General features: G+C 34.7%; 1 protein-coding gene across 2 annotated transcripts in view; it reads left to right on the forward strand.

The window, feature by feature from the left end:
* Positions 1 to 11,997: 11,997 nt before the first annotated feature.
* PRDM1 (PR/SET domain 1) overlaps positions 11,998 to 21,119 on the forward strand; it is a 111,062-nt gene continuing 101,940 nt past the window's right edge. The window contains exons 1-4 of one of the 2 annotated variants that reach the window (XM_039351088.1): positions 11,998 to 12,577; positions 13,229 to 13,336; positions 13,959 to 13,995; positions 17,181 to 17,224. The gene's annotated coding sequence lies outside the window, so the exon portion shown is untranslated. Of the gene's footprint in view, positions 12,578 to 12,731; positions 13,337 to 13,958; positions 13,996 to 17,180; positions 17,225 to 21,119 lie in introns of those variants that run through there. The other variant, XM_039351089.1, reaches the window with a different exon arrangement.

The raw sequence follows: 21,119 nt of genomic DNA on the forward strand, positions 1-21,119 counted from the left end.
GGGGGATTTACCTTGTTGAATAGCTATTGGCTGATTGAGGGCCCTTGGGGGCATCTCCGTTTTTGAGGGCCCTTTTCGTTGGCATTTCATTGGGCGCCACGGAATTGAGCCGGGAGCTGGGGGCGGGGGTGGGCATGTCGCAGGCTGCGGCCAAATAGTCAAGATTGTGGGCGCGACGGTGCGAGGGAAGCTCTGCTTGAGACGTAGATTTAAAAAATAAAACGGACGCCGCTTCCCTCGCCCCCCTCATCTGCATAGGTTGGACCGCAGTCTGCGGCACCCCTGGAGATGAACCTAGGTTTGTGTTAGGCCCCTGCCCAGCCCCAGCTATAAGAAAGAATACGGGCCGTCAACCATGTGGGAATGACCCATTCTCTCCAGTTAAGGGAGTTCCAGTCGCGTCGACTTTTCTGAACGGTCCTAAACAGGTGCCGGCTCTCCTGGGGCCCGTGCAAGGCCCCGTGCTAAAGTCCCTGGAAAGATCTATAATATTTATTTATTATAGACTCTGTTGGAATGTCATTGATTGTTGGGTATATTTTATTTTTCTTTATCCAGCTTGGGAGAGAGAGATACCTGTTTCTCCGTCTACTCAAGTGGACTTTGGTCTATTCAATTTTAGCCGCAATAAACCTGTGCTTGCAGGATAATCCCGAGGCACTAGAAGGGGCTTCAGAGCCTAGCACTTTGGCCGGATGGCCTCCAGATTATATTCATTATCCTTATCATTTGCAGATTGTTTCATTATATTTTATTAAATACATAGCATTCTTAAGCCCGGATCGCCTCTGAGGGAGATGGGAAGTTCTTAAAAAAGAAATAAATATTCAAAGGTATCACTACCCCTGCGTGATAACAAGCAACCCAAAGAAATCCTGCCCTTTGCTTGCTTCTCATTTTGCCGGACAGCTGAAGTTTTAGAGCATGTTTCCCCCCCCCCCCCTATTTGACAGCAACTGGCTGTCTCCAATCGTTTGGTCACAAAGCAAACCGAAAAATAGATGTTTGGAATCGCTTATCAGGCAAAACATTTTATCCTGGGACATAATTGTTGTGGGGTAAATGTATCGTATTCTCAAGTCTGCAACTTTGAGATGGCTATTTGCAGTTATAGGCTATTTTATTTAGAAAACGTTTGCCTTCCTCTGGAAATTATCGACACGTTTTTTTTCCCCCTACATTGCCAAAGTTATGCAATTAGGATTCCTTACGGATGACACACATTTTTTCCCCTCGGTATCACTTGAACCTCTCAGGGTCCGTCATAGATAGACGATCTTCGATAGTATACAATGCAAGCCAGATGCATACTCCATAAAGTGCATCTATATTATCCTTATTAGTAGAAGCCAGCTGTCTTTCCAAATTTGTCCCAATTAAATACATCTGTATCTGATATCTATCGCGCAGTATTAAGTCTTTAGTAGATTGTTGAAATAAGATACATGTAACACTTATACAACACTAGATTGTACTAATATGGTTTGTCGTTTGCGTGGGGTTCTTTTTCTATCATTTTACTCTTCTGTAAAATACTGAGAAGAGAGACCTAAGGAATAACAAGTGGAGATCTGCGAATTCTAGATCCTTTAAAAAATGTACTTACCAGTTTCCTAAAATTAAACCCTATTTAAATCAATGGATTTAAATTTCCGAATAAAGGTGGGTCAAAATTGTTTATAAGGTGGTAAATGAATGCAGTGTCTGGTTGCCTATTTCAATATTTAGATGCATCTCTAATTCTTGTCACTGCTAAAGAATTTTACGTTTAATCCCAAAACACAAAAGGGGTTTTGTTGTTGTTGTTGCTGTTGTTGTTCTGCAGCGATAGCTGGTATCGCATGGTTGAATGTAAGCGAGATTAACGTCTAAGGCTTCATCAAGTATCTGTTGAACTACAGCTGTCCTGGGATGCTATTACAAATACAGACTAATATTCGTTTCCACGAGTTACTCTGTGTTTGTGTGTGTAGATAATCCGTTGGGCAGTAAAAAGGCGAAATTCTGTCCTGGTCAAGACTTTATATAGAAAACAGCTGACATTTCTGAACGCGCCCAAAGAGTGCAAAGAAGAACAGCACTGAGAGAGAAAATCAGGTGTGCGGGAATATTCTGTGAACGGAAGAGGCAGCGCGCATGCGCGCGCAATATAAAGCGCGGGAGGGAAGGAAGGCAGGCTTATGTACCTTTTGGCAGATAAAGAATAGATGCCTGAACGTAAGGCTGAATTCGAATTGAGTAGAGTGTGCGTTGCTTAAAATCGAATTGCAACAGCTCCTTTACTTAGAAAATGAGCCTTTCTATTTTTCAGGGAGAAAAAGGAAGCGCACTTCGTTGCGGTTTAAAATCAAAAGTGAACAGGCGGAATGGGTTGTGGTGTGTTCACATCGCTTTTCCGGGCACAGGATTACAGGGCAACGAGTTATCTTCGGACAGGCCTCGGTTTCACTGCGCGAACTGTGGCGGGCAAGCATCGAAACGCAGGGCCCTCCTTACGAAAGATTAGCACGATTGTAACATTTGTATAACAGCGTACACCCACGGCTCTAAATAAGAAGGCAGAAAAATTGGGCACTCCGCCCGGAGTCCCCACTTCCGAGTTGAAGAGACCGCAAGCAATGGTATTTGCGCTGTTCGAGGCCCGGGCTTCGGTCCCATTGAGTAAAACAAGCCCATCCGGCAGTAAATAGACCGCGAGGTAACGCGACGTGTTTGAATTAGATTCCGTGGCCTTAGCCACAGCACGACACTAACATTTATTACCAATGTTACAAAAGGTGTACGGAGACTTATAACTATAGTGTCCAAAGTGAGCTCCGTGGCAATGAAAGCTATTTCAGTGCATGCACAAAGAGAAGTGGGAAACAACAAATTTACTTTTAAAGGGCAGGCACTTTTCTTTATAGAATACGAATTGTTTATACAAACAGAAAAGTAGGCCCTATTTATTACAACCTACAAATTTGTATCAGCATAATGTTAATTACTCAAAGGTGCAGGTATAATTTATGGATCTGGCAACTAGATAGTCAGTATCTAGATCATGAATTCATTTGTTTGTTAAACTCTGCATCTTACTACTATGTGGTTCAAAAGGGGGTTACAGTTAAGCAGATATATTCGGTACAATTCAGATTTCTTTGTGTGAAGCACATTCATTGTGATTTAGCAAATCTGAAAAGAGAAACTACTGGCACTGTTGTCCTGCAGCAGAGAAGCAGAGTTTCTCTTATCATTCCTGATAATCTCTTTGTTCTTTCCATTAAATCCTAAAGGAATTTTAAAATAGTAAGCATGGTTCCTTAGACCTTATAAGCTGTAAACAAAAACTAGTAGAGGCAGAAGAACAATTGCTGAGAGTTGCAACAATTGGCCATAGACACTATTTTGCCCTGTGTGTGTGTGTGTTAATCAAATTTATATAGCAGCTCATCTCACCAAAAGTGCCTCTGGGCAGTGCACAACAATCAGATAAAATAGTAAAAACAACAGATAAGAATATTAAAACCATATTAATAAACATACAAAGATACAAATCATAAGTGAAGGGTGGATAAAAGTAACCCCATCACCAATGAACCATCTAAGCAAGTCTATGTACAATATATAATGTGTTATGTGCATGCAAAATTCACTGAATTTCCTTAAGAGTGCTTTTTTTGACCTTTTTTTTCAGAAGACAACTGAAATATCTTTATATATTATATATATATTAATGTCTTCATATTATAACTCAAAAATGTATGAGAAAAATGTATTTAAAATCACTGTGTAGTCATAGTTCATTAATTTTTTATTAGTCAGCAAAGGATATATTCTTATTTTAACACCAGTTCAGGGGAAAAGTGTTTCCTTAGCCTTTATTGTTATTTAAAACTAGTAACAAGGAAGATGTTTTGATTACCAGTTATGAAGTCTCAAAAAGATCTATTGAAATCAGTGTGAATTATTGGACATTTAATTTCCACTGCCTAGAGAAATGGGGAATGACAAGTATGCTTCTTTTATAACACAAATAATGGCTGTGTAATTCAAGCTCTGCAATATACTTACAAACTAATATTTGTCTTTGTATCTACTTTTGTACCTATGGGGAAATATTTTTCTTCTATATATTTAGTAGAACTGCAGTGAAGACAGCAGGAAACCTTTAGAATTGATAGAGTTCAAATTATGCAGAGTGATGCCAAAGGAAAACTCAAACTACTTACTGGGCAATGTTAAAGATAGGTTTAGACAAACCAGAACAGTCCAGAAGTGGGCAACCAGGAAAACTGAGCACTGGAAACTTAGCTTTGCAGGGAAAGATTGAGGAAATGTGTGGTTAATCTTAAGAAGAGATGAGTAAAGGGTGAGGATGTGACCATATTTTCAAGTAACTGAAGGGATGTTACAAAGTAAGAGGCCATGACCTGTTCCCAGAATCCAGGACACAAAATAATGCACTTAAATTACAGGAAAATACATCTTTATTTAATTTTATGAAAAGAAAATCCTAAGAGTAAAATTATGTCAATAGTCAAGCTAGTTATGAGGGGAAATGGCTGAGCTCCCTTTTGTTTTAGTGTGTTTAAGCAGAAATTGAACAGCGATTTAGCTCAGATATCCCAAATAGTTCAAAAGCCTTATTCGAAGACCAGTACCACGCACAGTAGAGTCTGCATGCATTAAAAGCTATTCAGAATAAGTGATTCAAGTCCTGTACAGGTTCATTACCTATCTGCTATTACAGATAAAGCAGCCTATTTTTTTCTAAGCTATTGCATCAACCTAAAAAAGTGGGGGGAGGCTCTACACAAAAAGTTAATACAACTCTTAAAGCAACCACATTTTTTCCCACCCATCCTCCCTGGGTAGAAAAAGAGGTAACATGCTTGTACAAAGTCCTAACCATTTCTTCTAAATATTTGTCAAAACATTCATAATCCCACTAAATGATTTTTCCTAATTCAATGAGTCAATTTCCATATATATGTATGCATGTGTGTGTGTGTGACAGATTTGTAGATGAAACTTCAAATCAGTTAAACTGCAAAACGACAATATGGTGCTATGAAAATGACATTTGCCAAACTCAGCCAATCTGAGATTCATTATATAGGCTCAAGAGCCGGTTTGGTGTGGTAGGTAAGGCATCAGACTAGAAACCAAGAGACCATGAATTCTTGTCCCACCTTAGGCACAAAGATAGTTGGTCACTTTCACTCAGCCCAAAAAAGGAGGCAATGGCAAACCATTCCCAAAAAACCTTGCCAAGAACATTGCAGGCTCTTGTCTAGGCAGTCCCCAAGAATTGGACATGGATGACTGGAAGAAACAAAGATGTCAGAGGGTGAGATTTGAAGCAATCATAAGTGAATTTAGTGGGTTATGCTTCATTTAAAACAGTTAAGTATATATGCCATGTTGTTAGTGATAAATTACATTGGGTGGTGTAATACATTTTAGGAATCTATCCCCAAAGAAAGGACTTCTTAAAACCACAATGAATAAAGAGTTTTGGGGTTTTTTATTTTTAATCCATATAGGCCTTGGATTATTGCACATAGCCTTTTCTTTTAAAGCCTCAGTGGGAGTTCTGCATATGGTAAGAGTTAGTTTTTCTTTTCACAAATTGTAATGATGGGTGACTTTAAGAAGAACTGACACTTGATTAAAACAATAGATTCGCATTATTTCATAATATTATGTATGAAGATTAGTTTAGCACAATCAGCAAAGAACAAAACATTATACAGTCTTCTGAAAAGCTGAATCAAAAACCTAACAGAATTTAACTTTAGTTGAGAAGTAATCTTACACACTAATTTATTTATAATAGTTATATGCCATTTACATTTAATTGACTTTTATTTATTCTAGTTAGGAAAACAGCACCAAATAGAGTCAAACTAAATTTAAATATAGATCTTTCAGATTGCCTGATACAATGCTGCATTAAAGCCTAGCCAACACAATTTACATAAGAACCAAAATGTCCCACTGAATTCCACAAAAATGCCCCTCATGCAAATGTTTACAAAATTATAGTGTTTCCAGTAGATATATGCTATGTGTATAAATATTTTTTGAATTAACTAATATGCATCAGATAAGTTGCACAATGAATAGAAGATTTAAAGGGCTAGTGAAACTGTATGGATGTTATTGTCTAATGATGTTTATTTAACAGGCCTGCATTGTTCAATGAGGGTTTCCTTCCAGGAATATATGCATAGTATTGCTATTTTTAAAATTAATGATAATCAAATAAAAACTTAAGTACTGTAAAATAACTCACTAGCACATACATCAGGCTCATTTCTAGAAATATAGGTTTAAGTCATTTTTTAAAATTTACTCACTGAAGCAGAGTGTTTGAATTTATCTTTATAAAATCATTTTATAAAACTCTCTGGAATCAGATATTTTGAAACATCAGAACAAAGGAAATAGCATATTCAATTACTAGCATATACAAGGACTTCAGCAACCATTACATGTGGAATCCACAAGGGCTATTACCCAAAGTTAAGCCTTGCTACTACTGAGAGTCTCTATTTCAAAATAATCCCTACTTCTCTATTCCCCTCAAAAGTTATAGTCAGCATTCTACTTTTTACAACATGCATTAGGCTTAATTTACAACAAGCAGCCCCACTGGAAAAATAAGATCAGTAAATTGGACAAAGTCTTTATTTAATAATGTCTTATTAGTTTCAAAGAGATTTCTTATATTATGAGCGCAACATACCACAATAGAGCTTAGGCAGCATCGCTGGTTTCCAGATTGTTTTGTAACAGTGAAAGCAGATTTTATCTTTATAGTTCTATCCTGTTTGGATCAGGATCCTATTTCTGAAAGTGCCACTAATGTGAGAGATAATGTGGTGAACAAGGAGAAAGTCTATCAGACTCTCTGTCCTATCTTAAAAATGATTTCCCTAGGAAGCCTTGACTGGTACCGGTACGTAACAAACTTTTTTTTTTTACAAATGTTATAAATCTGTTGTTTTCTCCTTGTGGTTATGATGTTCTGTCTTTTATGATTGACATTATCCAAGAAACATGAAAGACTAGTTTCTCAATTACCATCTTACTCACGTAAAATTGGATAGGAAGAACCTCTATATCCCAGTTGGAATAAACATACTGTTATGTGGAACTTTCACTGGAGAATTTGTTTTGTTTTGTTTTACAGTAGGTATCACTGCTTGATGATATTTTTTACAGGGTTCTTTTTACTAAATAACCTCTTCTAAGCTGTTCTGATGCTTTGAATACCTCATACTTTTGCTTATTTGGATTTTGAAGAGATTTAACAATAATTGGAAAATTCGAATTGCTTATAATACAAGAACGATCTAATAAGCCACCGTTTCTTAAACTTTTCACTCACACTTTTAAAAATTGTGGAGGACACTAAAAGAGTTTTTATTTGTATGGGTTACATTTATTGATATTTACTATCTTAAAAATTAAAATGGATGTATTTTATACTTTGTATTTATAAAATATAAATATTATATTTATTAATGTTTATTAAAAATTCACTTTATGACCTTGTAATCCCTTAATTCAGGGTAGTCAGGGCGATTAAATCATGTAAAATAACAGTATTCAGCCATTAGATATTAACACAAATATTTTTTATGAAAAAACATTTTTAAGAAATACAAATAATAATGAGAAGACTGACATTTTTTTATCTTTTTTGTAAATATCTGACAATAATTTTGATTTCTTGGATCCCTGAGAGTATCTTGGGAGACTCCCAAGATTCCTTGGACCAGAGGTCCCCAACCCCCAGAAACCAGTCCGCGCAAAGCCCCATCCGCGGGATGCAGGCAGTACATAAAACCACGCCCCCTCCAGTCCACAGAAAAACCTCTCTCCACAGAATTGGTCTCTGGTGCTCAAAAGGTTGGGGATCTCTGCTTTGGACCACACTTTAAGAAACATCCCTATAAGCTACTTAGGACTGTCTTTATAATGTGGAGGACACATTTGACAACATATTTTCAATTTCTCCCCAAACCAAGCACTTTGGGTGAATATTTCTTTTTATATTTAGATATGAGAAAATGGGAAAGGATATAATTAGCACAATGATGCTGTTATATAAGCTAGGTGCTTATATAACAAAATGACATTAAAGAATGCTAGAATTAATGGACAAATGGACAAGTTAAAGGGAATTCTTGTTCATGCAAGAAACAATAAATGTGGGCTACTCCCTTAGTCTATCTAAGAATTTTAGCATTTTAAAACCAAACATTTTAATAGTTTCAGTACAGCAATTTCAGTAACTAGAGGACATAACTAAAGGGTATCAATCTTAAGTGTCCTAGCTTTAAGCTAGTAAGAAGAATGATTCCAAAATAAGACATTATAAAATATAATGCTGGATTAGATTTTTATTTATACTAGAAGCACTAATATTGGCAATTATCCTAGAAAGAAGAGAATTTAGCATTTAATTTTTCATGCAATGTTGTGGAAATTTAGCAATAAAGTAATTCCCTAGTACTCCCCAGAATTTATTTTAAAAGAAGGACGAAAGAAATAGGGCCCAGTTTCTGATGTATCACAGATTTCTTTTGCAATGAACATATGCCATGGCTAGAAAGAAATGACACAGATTGTGCTGGCTATTTTATGATGGGATTCCAGGAAATGTATATAACTACATGTGATTGTATTAATGAAAACAAAAGTAAGCATGCTGTATTGTTAAGATATTTGAACAGTTTAGCCCAAAGACTGAGCTGGAAATTAGAAAGCCATTCAAATCACTCTTAGCCAGGACATTAGAAAGTGACCTTAAGTAAGAGTTCTTTCCTACAATATGGGAGCAATAGTAATGATTTTATCTTAGTCATATGCTTTTAAATGAAACATTTCAATTATTTAGAAAATCACAATATGAAAATGTTTAAATACTTTCTCTGCGTTTATATTTTTTCTGAATACATATTATATGAAATGTAACTAACTGCCACTTAATATCTTATTAAGTCTAAATTATTTAATAAGATTTTAAAAGAAATCAGAATAGATTTTTTTATTTTATTCCCAAGAATCTATAGTGGTAAGTTATTATGCTTCTTTCTTTCTTTCTTTCTTTCTTTCTTTCTTTCTTTCTTTCTTTCTTTCTTTCTTTCTTTCTCTTTTTCTCCTCTTCCTCCTCCTTTTTCCAGCCCTTATTGTCTAGGATGGCTGGTTTGGAATATCAAAATTAAACTCATTGTATTTCCTCTTCCATTCTATAGAGTATATCCCATTTTGCAGGGCTGGAGTATAGAGAAAGCCAGTAATGTATAGACATTTATCTCTTTTTAATAAAAATATTATTGAGAGTGTCTTGTTATTCCTTGCATTTAGCTATTTTTTTTCTTTTATTGGTATCCTAGAGTTTTTTTAAAAAATACTATACATAGATATAATTATATGAAATTGTTCAATTATTCAGTTCGCATGGGTATCCACAACAATAAAAATGACAGTCAAATGGAACAATGATCATATAAGTGGTTATATCCTTAAGTAATTCCTCTCACCATTTCAGCACAAACATTATCTCACAATTATGGAATCCAGGCCACACAGACAGTGTTTGGTATATTTCTTTTAAATGCACATGCTGGAAACATTTGTGTGCAATCCTGAAAATAGTGTTAGGCCAGATGGAACCTTTCTCTAAATATGGGTTATATAATTTACTAGTAAGTATTTAGCAGTGTGTGCTGAAACTTCTGTAGTAACTCTTTGCAAGGATGTAAGTTTCCAAGAAAGTAGGAAGAATCATTGGGTGTCCTCAGTGGAGACAATTGTGAATGCAAAATCTGATAAAAGTTTTTCAACTCCAAATAATTTCTATCACATAAAGCCCAAGGGCATAGAAATAAAAGTCTCATTAGAAGAGAAAGGAAGACTTCCAGAAACTCTCCATTAATTTACTCTTTGAAGAACTAAACTTTCCTCAGCTCATCCCCACTCTACCGCCATCTTCCCAAACCTGAATTTGCATGGCTCATTATTCTTTAAGTAGCTGTTACTTCAGTCTGGAGAATTATTTTTCTATGTCTAGAGAAAAGAAAGAATCATGATAAACTTGAAGGCATACTTTTTTTGAAAAAAAAAACTGCTTAGGAAGCAAGTTTCTATAATAATAAAATGAATATTCAGTCCTTTAAAAAAAATAGCCTGAAGGAAAATTTTAGAAAAGAAATGCATGGGAATTCAAGTCTTCTTGAAAACTTTAACCCATAAAGAGCAAGGTATAGATATTTCATGATAATAATTACTAACACTCTTTAAAATGAGGCATAGAAATTATGACAGTTCAACAATGAGTGAAATTTGTCCTGACAATAATTTTTGTACTAATCAATTTACAAATAGATTGCATTTTTCTTTGCATAGTATCTGATCCCATCCAGCGAGTTGAGTTTAGTATGAAAGAAAGCCAGACCTGTCAAGACTTCATTTTTTTGACTTAACCAATACTGTCCATTGAACTATAAACTAACCACATAGGCTATTTTGCACAAAAAGATAGACTATAAAGTTGGCTAATTGCAGATATAGCCTCTAGGAAGTTCACAAAGCTATATGGGAGCAACAAGAGCTTGGAGAAAAATGCCCTGGAGTTAAGCAACATCAATAGTCATAATGTAAGAATGGCTTTAATTCTCTACGCCAGCCTTTCTCAATCTTACCGTAGTACCTAGTGGACTTCGGTTCTCAAAATTCCAGAACACACCTTAAAGTTGTGAGATTTAGAAATTATGATCTATATTGTACAAATACTGTAAATAACTAATAACTGCATACAGATTCACAAGTTACAGGATGCTGAGTTACTCCTCGGTACAATACCACCATATTTTTCAATATGGCGGCACCTCTAGAATAGTATTCAATACTTGACATCGTTAAACTAGCACCTTTTTTGTTCAGTTGTTGAATTCTTTTGTTTTGCTTTGTTTTAATCCTAACTGTACTTACCCAAGTGTAAATACTTTAATTCCAAATCCAGGTTTTTAAAGAGCAAGTTCTCCTGTTATTTTAAAATCTCCCAGGCATAAATATTTTATGTATTTTTACTTTAGGAAAGACTTTTCAAGGCCCAATATAAAATATATAAAACACCAGCCTGAAGATGACGAATGGGACTTTGTCGAAATGTCGCCAAGACACTTCCAATTTTACGCGGGAGAAAACCCGAATAACCGAAGACCTACATATATATATATATATATATATATATATATATATATATATATATATATATATATATATATATATATACACACACACACACACACACACACACACACACACACACATACTTACACGCACACACACATATGTAAAATAACATCATAATAGTTGCACTAGTTTCTCTTACAGCTACAATATATTAAGACTATTTATTGTAGAGGATGACCATGACCACACCCACCTCTTTCCCAAGGAAGCTGCAGCATCATTTCTCCAGCCAAAACAAAAATAAATAAATAATAAAAAGCTCTTCCCTCACCCCCTCCCTGGGCTGTAACCCTTTCCCTCCCCCCCTCCCTCCCAATCATCCCCTCAGGATGGAGCCTCAGGAGCCGAAGTGAAAGTGAATGATTCACGACGCGGTTTTTTATTTAAAAAAAACAGGAAGGGGGGAATTAAAGGAGGCACGTGACAGACGGGAAACTGCCCAATCGAAGGGGGCCGTGGGGAAGAGCGTGTATGGGGTTGTATGCGTCTTGTAGACGGGAGAGAGTTTTATTTCTTTTCTTTTTTTTTCCTCCCCCCCCCTTTTCCAAGTGGACTGACAGTGGTGGAGAGGAGAAGGGGGTGGTGGTGAGCGCGGCGTGGGACTTCGGCGGGGCGAGCTCGTCAGCGGAGGGTCTCAAGGCGTGCCTTGAGCGCTCCCCGTCCTTTCTCTCCCCCCCCCAACCATTTCCCCACGCGTACTAAAAAAAAAAAAAAAAGAGGCAAAACGGGGAGTCAAGCGCGCGCGCGTAGGTGCCTGGTCTTGGCTCCCTTCCCTCAGCCAGTCACTCACCACCCACGAGGCTGACGCTCGCCGGGGTCCCTGGATGAAGAGACGGGAGTCTGAGAGGGAAACTTCCTCGTTGAACCGGGAAGAGAGAGAGAGAGGCATGGGAGAAACTCGCTCGCAGGGGAGCTTCTGAGACGGGGCTCCTCTGATTTTTTTTTTTTTTTTTTTTTTTTTTTTAGCACGCTGCTGCCTTCGGAACTGCACCCCTCGCCCACCCGAGTTTGACTTTGGGACTGCTCGCCTTTGATACGCAGCGCCTTGGCATTCTACGGCATCAGTGGCCGCTTCGGGATTGGCTCGCCTTTTTTTTTTTTTTTTCCCCTTCACTTTCACAGTGTGACCTGCTGCACACCTTCGTCTTCCTCCTTTCTGCCGCCTGCGGGGTTTTGTTTTGTGTTTTGTGTTTTTTTTTTGTTTTGTTTTTTTGGCTCCGTTTTGCGAATAAGTGTTGGGTTTTCTCCTTTTTTCACGCGCCAGGCGACGTTGCTTAGGAAGATGAAACAGAAGTCTCCCTACTCCTGCAAGTAAAGTAAAAAGGTAAGTTTGCTCCGGTGGATAGTACAGGGATGCATGACCGGGGGGGGGAGGGAGGGGGAAGGGGGAAGAGGGCGGAGAGGAAGTATTGATGCTTATCCTGAAAGTAACCTCAGGGAGGAAATATATGCATGAAGATGAGCATTAGGCTTGGGTCTTCTTCTTCTTCTTTAGGCTGATATGCTATATGTACTTGGGAGAGGATCTTACTTTTTAAAATCCGTGGTTTGCTTGCATGTCTCCTTAAATACTACGGTTGTAAGTTGTGCGGGTTTTTTTTTTTTTTTTTTTTTTTTTTTTTTTACGTTCAGCGTTTCTTTCCATTGAACTGATAGTGAGTCCCACAGAAACTGGATTCACTTATCACATTTTTGGGGTGTTACTTCCAAGTTTCTGGACTTTTGTCACTTTAAAAAAAAATAAAATTCAAGTTTACTCATAGCCCATTTTATTTTGTCCTCACCAAAAATCAACTTTAAAACAGGATCGCGGGAACTCTTCATCATCTGATTTTTTTTCCGTTTCTAAGGTTTCTTCAACCTATTTTTTTTTCAACCTGAGTGAAGGTATGTTTGTGTAACCAGACACAGAGACTTGCTGTCTGATAGAGAATTATCTCTGCCTTTGAATTCAGTAGATGTGTTTGTTTTTCAGGGTTAAAGCTGCACACTGAAGAAGGCAAAAGAAATCACCTGAAAAGGAGCAGCAACTGAGAAGATTTTTTTAATTCCTTCCCTGAAATCCTACCAGATTTTGAAGCAGGTGGGACATGCAGGATTGGGGATGGGGTATAAGGAATAAACGGGAATTGTGGAAGATGGTTTTGGCACAACAGGGTTCATTCTAATCTTCAGAAAATGCAGTGCGTAATCTTAAATCAATTATTCTTAATACCTGTCATCAAAGTTTGTTAGATCTGAACGTTTTTGAGAAGTAGTTTTTTCCCCCTAAGATTAACTTCTCAAATGTGGCAAAGCTTAAGTAACTGCTGTTGCTCAATCTGAAAAGGAAAATAGAAATGGTGGTAGTTTTATCTAGATATGCAAAGAGCAAACAAAAGCATTTAATATCTTCAAGGAGATTCCCATTCTTGGGGGTTAGGTTGGACCACATGGTAGAGATAAGCAGTTTAAGTATTAAATTTGGTTATGAATTCATACATGAGTTTAAAACTTTTAACAATTGTTATTTTGTTTGCTTTTTGCAGAATTCTGAAAGGTTAAGTGGTTGCTTTGGGTCAGCAAAAAGTATTATATGATGAGGATAGTCCTCTCTATATAGTTCAAACTGGAGAATCTAATTATTGGGGATGGGGAAGATTAGGAAAGATTTTTGGGTCCAAATTGAATTCTGTTCCATTAGGAATCTGTTTCTTTCCCTTTAGATTATTCTTAAAAGTTTTAGAAGAAGATTTGGAAAAGGTAAGACACTGATTAAGATTTAAAAGGTTATTTCCTATGGCTAATTAGATGTTACTGTAAACATTCTTACGCTTAAGGATATCTTGAAGTTCATTTAGTAAGAAGGCAAAAAAGATAGTTTTGTTCTGCTGTGTTTTTTCTGAAATAAACAGCGTTATTCATTTCATAGTTATTTAAAATTTAAATACTTCAAATATCTAATGTTTAAAGTTTGTAGCTTCATGCACAATTAATTTATATTCTCTATACATAAAATTGTAGCAAAATTAAGGTAAATAAAATACTGTAGCAGCTTCATTGTGTGGCAAAAGTGACACTTTTATTCTTGGTATGTGCTATAAAGCTTATCTATTACATTTTGTTCAGCTACAATTAAGTCTCCTTCATTTTTTACTTCTTCACATGGTTGTGTCTGCCAGCAACAAATGAACTCTCATATTGAGGTAAAGAATGTGGGCATAATGCCAGTTTAAGCAATATTAAATGCTATGAATAATATTAGCTATCTAGTCTTCAGCGTGCAGTAGTCTTACTTTCTTGGAAGTTAGCCTCTTATCTTCGTACTTAGTACGTGTAATTCAGACTGTGTATGATAAATCTGACAGACAAATCAATTTCAACCTGTTTGCACAAAAGATTAGTGTTAATGCTGCAATTGGAGATTGCCATCATGATTAGTTTTACAAAGATGTTTTCCAAGCTGTTTATATGGAATTTGTTGATTTATTCTCAATTTCACTTTTAATACAGCATTTTATGTTTATTTACTTTTGGAAAAATGGGGTTATTTTTTGGAAGAATATTAATAGTAAACAGACAAATATGTCATTAAATAAAACAGTCTAATATATAGTTGAATTACCGTGTGTTTTATGCTTAGTCACTTGAGAATGACCTCATTGAACTGTATAAAGTTTGTTTTTGTGGTAACATCCATAGAACTTTTTTGTTTAATTCTAATAAAATAAGATTTTTTTTGTATAAAACATTATACCAAAAATATACAACAGTTTCTCGACTGGCTGAAATATAATAAATCAGTTTAGTTTCAATATATCTGATTTAATCTCATAGTACCTACTTCTGCTCTGCAGATAAATTTAATATGTTGCCTTTAACAATATTAACTGCTAATCTCAGTAGTTATCTTAATAGTATTGCATTTAAGTATTTAATTGACAGCATTCTACCATCATAACACTAGACACCAGGTACCTGTAATTTATCTCTAAAGTTGCTATTAAAACCATTCAAATTTTGTTACCTATCTTGACATGGACAACCAGATTATGAAATGTATCAAAAGGCATGGATATTGAAAATACTAGGAGACTGAAAAGTTTAAATAACATTTTAAAGAGACAGTTAAGAAACTTATAATCATTTGGGCAAGCACTAATAATCTGTGAAGAAAAACCTCATGGTCTTATATAGTGAAAGTATTTCAGTTTCTGAGGGATAGTCTACCCGATTTCAACAGGAGCTTCTGTATAAAGCACTTTGGAATAAATGGAATAATTGATAGGTTGTCTAAACAGTTGTCTGATATGACTATAAATATCTTCATACATTATTTAACTTTAGTGAAAGCACTATAAGTCAACTTTTCCTATTTAGTATTAAACAATGCAGCAATTATTTTCTGTTCTCTACTTAAGTAAGCATGCAGGTAAAGAAGTATAACTAATTTTTGACTTTAAAAATTGAGCAATAATTTCCATTCTGTACGGCTCACTGTTTTTGGCCATTATCTCAGTTTCTTTACACGTACTTTTTCCCCCCTTAGACAGTTAAATGTTTGCTTTTCAGATTATTCAATGTTTGAGTTGTCTTTTCAACCCTCAAGGCATATGTTAAACTTGAAAAAAGATAGATATTGCAGTAATAAGATTTTTAACTATTCCTGTGCCCTTTATATGCAATAATTCAAAAGAATTTGTCCCCAACTAGGCATGTGATTGCTATTATAATTATTGTTCATGCAATACTTTAAAAACAATTCTTTTTTAAAAAAAATATGCTGTGATTGATTGGTTGCAATGTAAGGAAGTTAGGTACTGTATACTAATGTATTTAGTTAGTTGGCTTTTGGGAAGTGGAACCCTTTCTATCTGTTCACAACCTGCTTGAGAAATTCCCTGGATGATGTTGCCATCAAAATTCAAATGCTCAACTGAGCAGACAACAAACAACTAATTTTAGAGCATCAAAAGATAAAAGTGTTACCCATTTTGATTCATGTTCTTGGCTTTTCTGAATGCATCGTTTACCTGCCAACAATTTGTGGCTTACAGAAAAGAGCCCTTGTAGGATGCATTAATTAAATGAGAGACATAGATTTGCTTAAACCAAGGGATCTTGGTTTAATAAATTGGTATTATCATTTTGCAGTTTATAGCAAATGCTTACACTGAAAGTTAAGAGTGGAGCATGTACAAAAATGAAAAGAGTAAATGCAGTGCCTAATATTTGTCTCTCAAAAGTTCAGAAAAGACCCCTCCGCGCTTTTGATCCCTTATTATATTGGCTGGATTCTTTATAGAATTAAATAGACTTCATAGACATAATGCATTTTATGCTTTATTGATATGATATACCTAATTTTATTTCAAGCAATGGATGTTGAAAGACTAATATCAGAACAGGTTGGTCTTCTGCTTGTTGTGGATTAAAGTGTTTTACTGTAACATATTTGCCAATGCATTAAAGTTGTGCTGTGATCTTTTAATTCACATTCCAGAAATATATGTGAATAAAGGGTGGCTCTTCTAGCTTCCCATGCTCACCTCAGCTATGCAGTCTTTGTTGGAATTTATTTCAGACCAAGACATGCATTTCATTAATCATATCTTTCATAATCTCACTAAAAGCCATTCAAAGTTTGTGCCCTCCTTCAAGTCAGACATGGTTAATCATACCTAAATAGTAACTTCCATTTATTTAGAAACACCTCACCTCTGTCTCTCTTACCAGATGTAATATATTGGTTTCATGATGGTACCGTGTTTGTGATAATAAAGATTCTAAACTTTATTGTCGGGGTTTTTTTTATGTAAAAGAGTTTAAAGATTGCCATACATCTAAGAAGATCTCTGCAAAATTTATCTGCTTAATTAAGAAAATATGTCATTTTTTAAAAAAAATTGTCACAGTCACTATGGATTGGAATAATTTATATCTTTCAGTTAATTGCTATTATGATGTAAGAAGAGTTGAAGTCACCATAAAAGTGAGTTGCGTTAATTTTTTATTATATTTTTTTTTAGCATTTGCGAAGATCAAGTGGGTTAACAATTTAGGAATTACTTGCTTGCTTAATTCATATTTCATAATCTCAGGGATGGATTTTCTTGGAAGTATTGTTATGAAATCCAATGCATATCAAATTTTAGGTTCAGGGAGATTTCCTCCAGATAATTATGTATAACGCTGCAGTCTTGAATAAGAAAATAAAATATATCAAGATGAATATATTTTAAAGAATAACTGTCTCAGAGGAGCAATATATTGCATATATTTTAAAATTTTAAAATTTCGAAGCAAGTTTTTCTTTTTTAATTACTTAATAATAAAGTGGAAGAGTTCATTTTCCAAAATTGTTATTTCATGCTGCCCTGAGGAATAATTATTCTTTAGCCTCTTCTACTACTTCCATGGGTACTTGATGTCCAGTTTAGATGTGCATTATTGAGACTTGATAAATTTAAAAGTCCTGAATTTGAGAGAGAGGTTTAGTGATCAGGATTTAGTCATTTTCTGAAAAGGAAACAGCTTGTGCACATTTATTTTAAATGTTTATTTTTAAAAAATAAATGCTTCCTAGGTAACATCAAGAATTGTATAACTAAAGCACGACACTTTTCTATTTAAATGAACTGCTTCAGAAATAGTTGACTGAAATAATTACCCAAATTACTGATTTCACAAAAGTTACAAACAATATAATTTGAAATAATATTATCTAAAACAATCATTTATGTACTCCTTGCTGCAGTATAATGTTAAATCCAACAGGACAGCTTTGACCTTGACACATGATCCTGTTATTAATCATACATTCCTACTTAATATTTTTCTATTTGCTTCTTGTTTATCATTTACATTCTTCTGCTCTTGCTATATTAAAAGTATATCTCTCCAGTGCCAAGAAATACTGAGTTTAAATTTCTGGCTCTTGATTGTGACAAATGGTGTTTTACAAACACTTTGTTTTCACCTATTTATTTAAATTCTGCAAGTTGTGGCAGTTAAGTAGATGCAAACTTTAAACTGCAGCATTTTTTATCCTAAAAGGCTCCTGATGTAAACTCAACATTCTATGATGGTTTCTTAAATGATATTGTAACTATTAAATCCATGACTTGCTCAAAATCTGTATGATAACTTTAATATTCATTCTTATTTAGATTTAAACATTTTTACTGAGTTATTGATTTCCTACTTTTGTTAGATTTGAAACATAGCATTCAAAATGGAATTAGTCCTTACATTTATAATGGTAGAATTCTAAATATGCCATTTGACTTAGTCTATTTTGTGTTGTTAGCTAGAGGTAGCACTGTTTTTTGCAATAATGATTTTTTTTCACCTATACAATATTTTATGTTTTGAGTATTGAAAAATCTAGAATTTCATAAGTAGCTTTGGGGTGAGTTTATTCAGACAGAACTTTATATAGATATATTAGTAGTCTGGTACTGTTGAGCCTCTAACAAATGAAAAACTTTGTCCAAATAATAACATGTAAATATGTATTAACATTGCAAATAGATATTCTAGAAATATTTTTCTCCCTAGTTCCAATAGAGGATCGGTGGATATAACTTAATTTTCATAAAATAGGAACATACATTTTTTTCTGCTGAAATAATGTACACAGAATTCTCACATAATTTTTTATGGAATGAGTACATTCCATTAGATGTCTTTATTAAGGTGTCTATAATGTTCATTCAGTAAATGTAGTAAATATAAAAATGAGAAAGTGTGTAAGAAATACTTAATTGATAATGGTCAGAATGTAAAAAAAAATCTGCATAGTTTTTTTATCTTTTTAACAGTAGCTTTCTTTTTGAACTATAAATATATTGTTGAAAGAACATAGTTCAATTTTAACTGAGACATATTTTTAGATTACAAGTTTTTCTCAAAAAATTCGACTGAGATTAAGTCCAAATTACAAAATCAGTTTCAAATTATTTTCTTTTTTCTTAGATAGCAACATGAAGTGTGCTTCAATATTTGGACTGAATTATTTTTCTCACATAATAAATATATACTCTGACAAAGTAGGAAGTGTATTTTTCATATAGAAGGTTGCTGTTAGGTGCAGTAATAGTATTCACAAAGTAAAGAATTCATGTTTTATATGATCATATTTATTGTCTAAATATTTAATATATTAATAAGTTATAGTGGCATTCTATTTTTTTGTTATTCCCTACTTCTAAATTGAAGCCTTTTTTGCTTGTACTTTAAGAAGAAGGATGAGAGCAATATCCAGTTGTTAAGGCATTTAAAAAACCTATGTTATAAGGGGGGAAATCCATACTTTTTCAGTCTTTTATTTTTATTTCAAAAAATCTATTGCCCAAAAAAACAACTTCGTTGCATGAATGTTGGAAAATGTGTTGTTCAATCTTTTTTAAATTTCCTTTTTAAATAGTCCAAAGAATATGGAATTTTGCTACATACTGTTTTCCTAAGGGAAATGGATTCCAAATATATTTCCAATTAAAGAAAATGGAAAATACTTATATTACTATTTTGTGACATTAAGTTGATTTCTCAAAAAAATTCCATTCATACATATGGCACACATAAGCCAATTGCTCATAGGTTACTATACTAGAAAAAATGTGTGGGTGTTCAATTTAGTATTGTCTAGTCTCATAAACTCACACTGCACATTTCCCGAGTAACAAAAATTACCAATGAGCAAGATGTAGTCATGTGATATTTTTTAAAAATGGACTAGCAGTGTGGGGCACATGAGTTCAAAGGTTCATGCAGTCACGAAACACATAGGATGATTTCAATTACTTTATTTCAGTGTAACCTACCCCATAGCTAAAATAGCAAGATATGTAAAATGTAATTAATAATAAGAAACATTGGTAAGTAGGCACAAAAGATAACACGTTTTTGGATGAAGGATAAATAAGCAGGGGAAGATTCTGAAACAGCACTCAGGACAATCTGAATAGGATTAGAGTAAGAAATATTTTTTCCTGAATGGGATAATAGGAGGAGGAAGGAGAATTGTGTGTGTTCCTGACTTGAATTATTTATAAAATAATAAAGGCGGGATATTTTTCAAGAGAGTCTCCCCATCCAATTCCATTCAGCAGATTGGGCATGCAGGAATCCCATCATTCAAAAAGTGTTAACTAGCCTGTTGTTAGACAGGCCTTTTCTGCTATAGCCCTTGCTTTGTGAAATATTCATCCCTTGAAGATTAGAATGGTACCAACCCTGCTGGCTATCATAAAGGTTTAAAAACCTGGCTGTGTACCTGGGCCTGGGGCTCTCAAAGTGTTAAGGACCCCACTTCTTGTAGTTGGTTAATACAATTGCTGTTTTAATTGTTTTTAATTGTCTTAACTGTTTTATAGTTTTAGAATTGTAAGTCCCAGAGTACTTGGCTGAGTTCAGCAGCTATAGAAATTGAACGAATAAATGAATGAATGAATAAATGACATTGACACAAGCCTTAAAGCAATCCTGAAAGAATGTGATCAGTATTATTGCTCACTATTTTGCAGATGGCAGGAATTGAGGCAACATGATTATTTTTAACAGCAATTACATATTTTAGGACCATTTTAGGAATGGACATGTGATCCGTAAAGAGAATTAGCTGTTTGCATATTTTACATTGGTCAGGACAGCTCCAGCGGGATTGGGGAAAGAGCAAGGAAAAGTATCTTAGTCACCTGACCTTTCAACTTTGCTCATTGTTAGCAAGTTTTCATTAAAAGGTAGCCATACCCAGAAACTGCTTGTACAATTCTCCTTTTTCTTCTGAGTCTTCTTTGTTCTCAAGAGTCTATTATCTAGATTCTAGTGTATGTTTATTTGTATCAGGATGTAACTGATTAGAGTACAAAGAAGGAAATTGGAAA

This window comes from Crotalus tigris, unplaced genomic scaffold, assembly GCF_016545835.1.
Source record: "Crotalus tigris isolate CLP2741 ecotype Arizona unplaced genomic scaffold, ASM1654583v1 scf7180000018371.15429387391:27106975, whole genome shotgun sequence".
In the NCBI taxonomy this organism is placed as follows: Eukaryota; Metazoa; Chordata; class Lepidosauria; order Squamata; family Viperidae; genus Crotalus; species Crotalus tigris.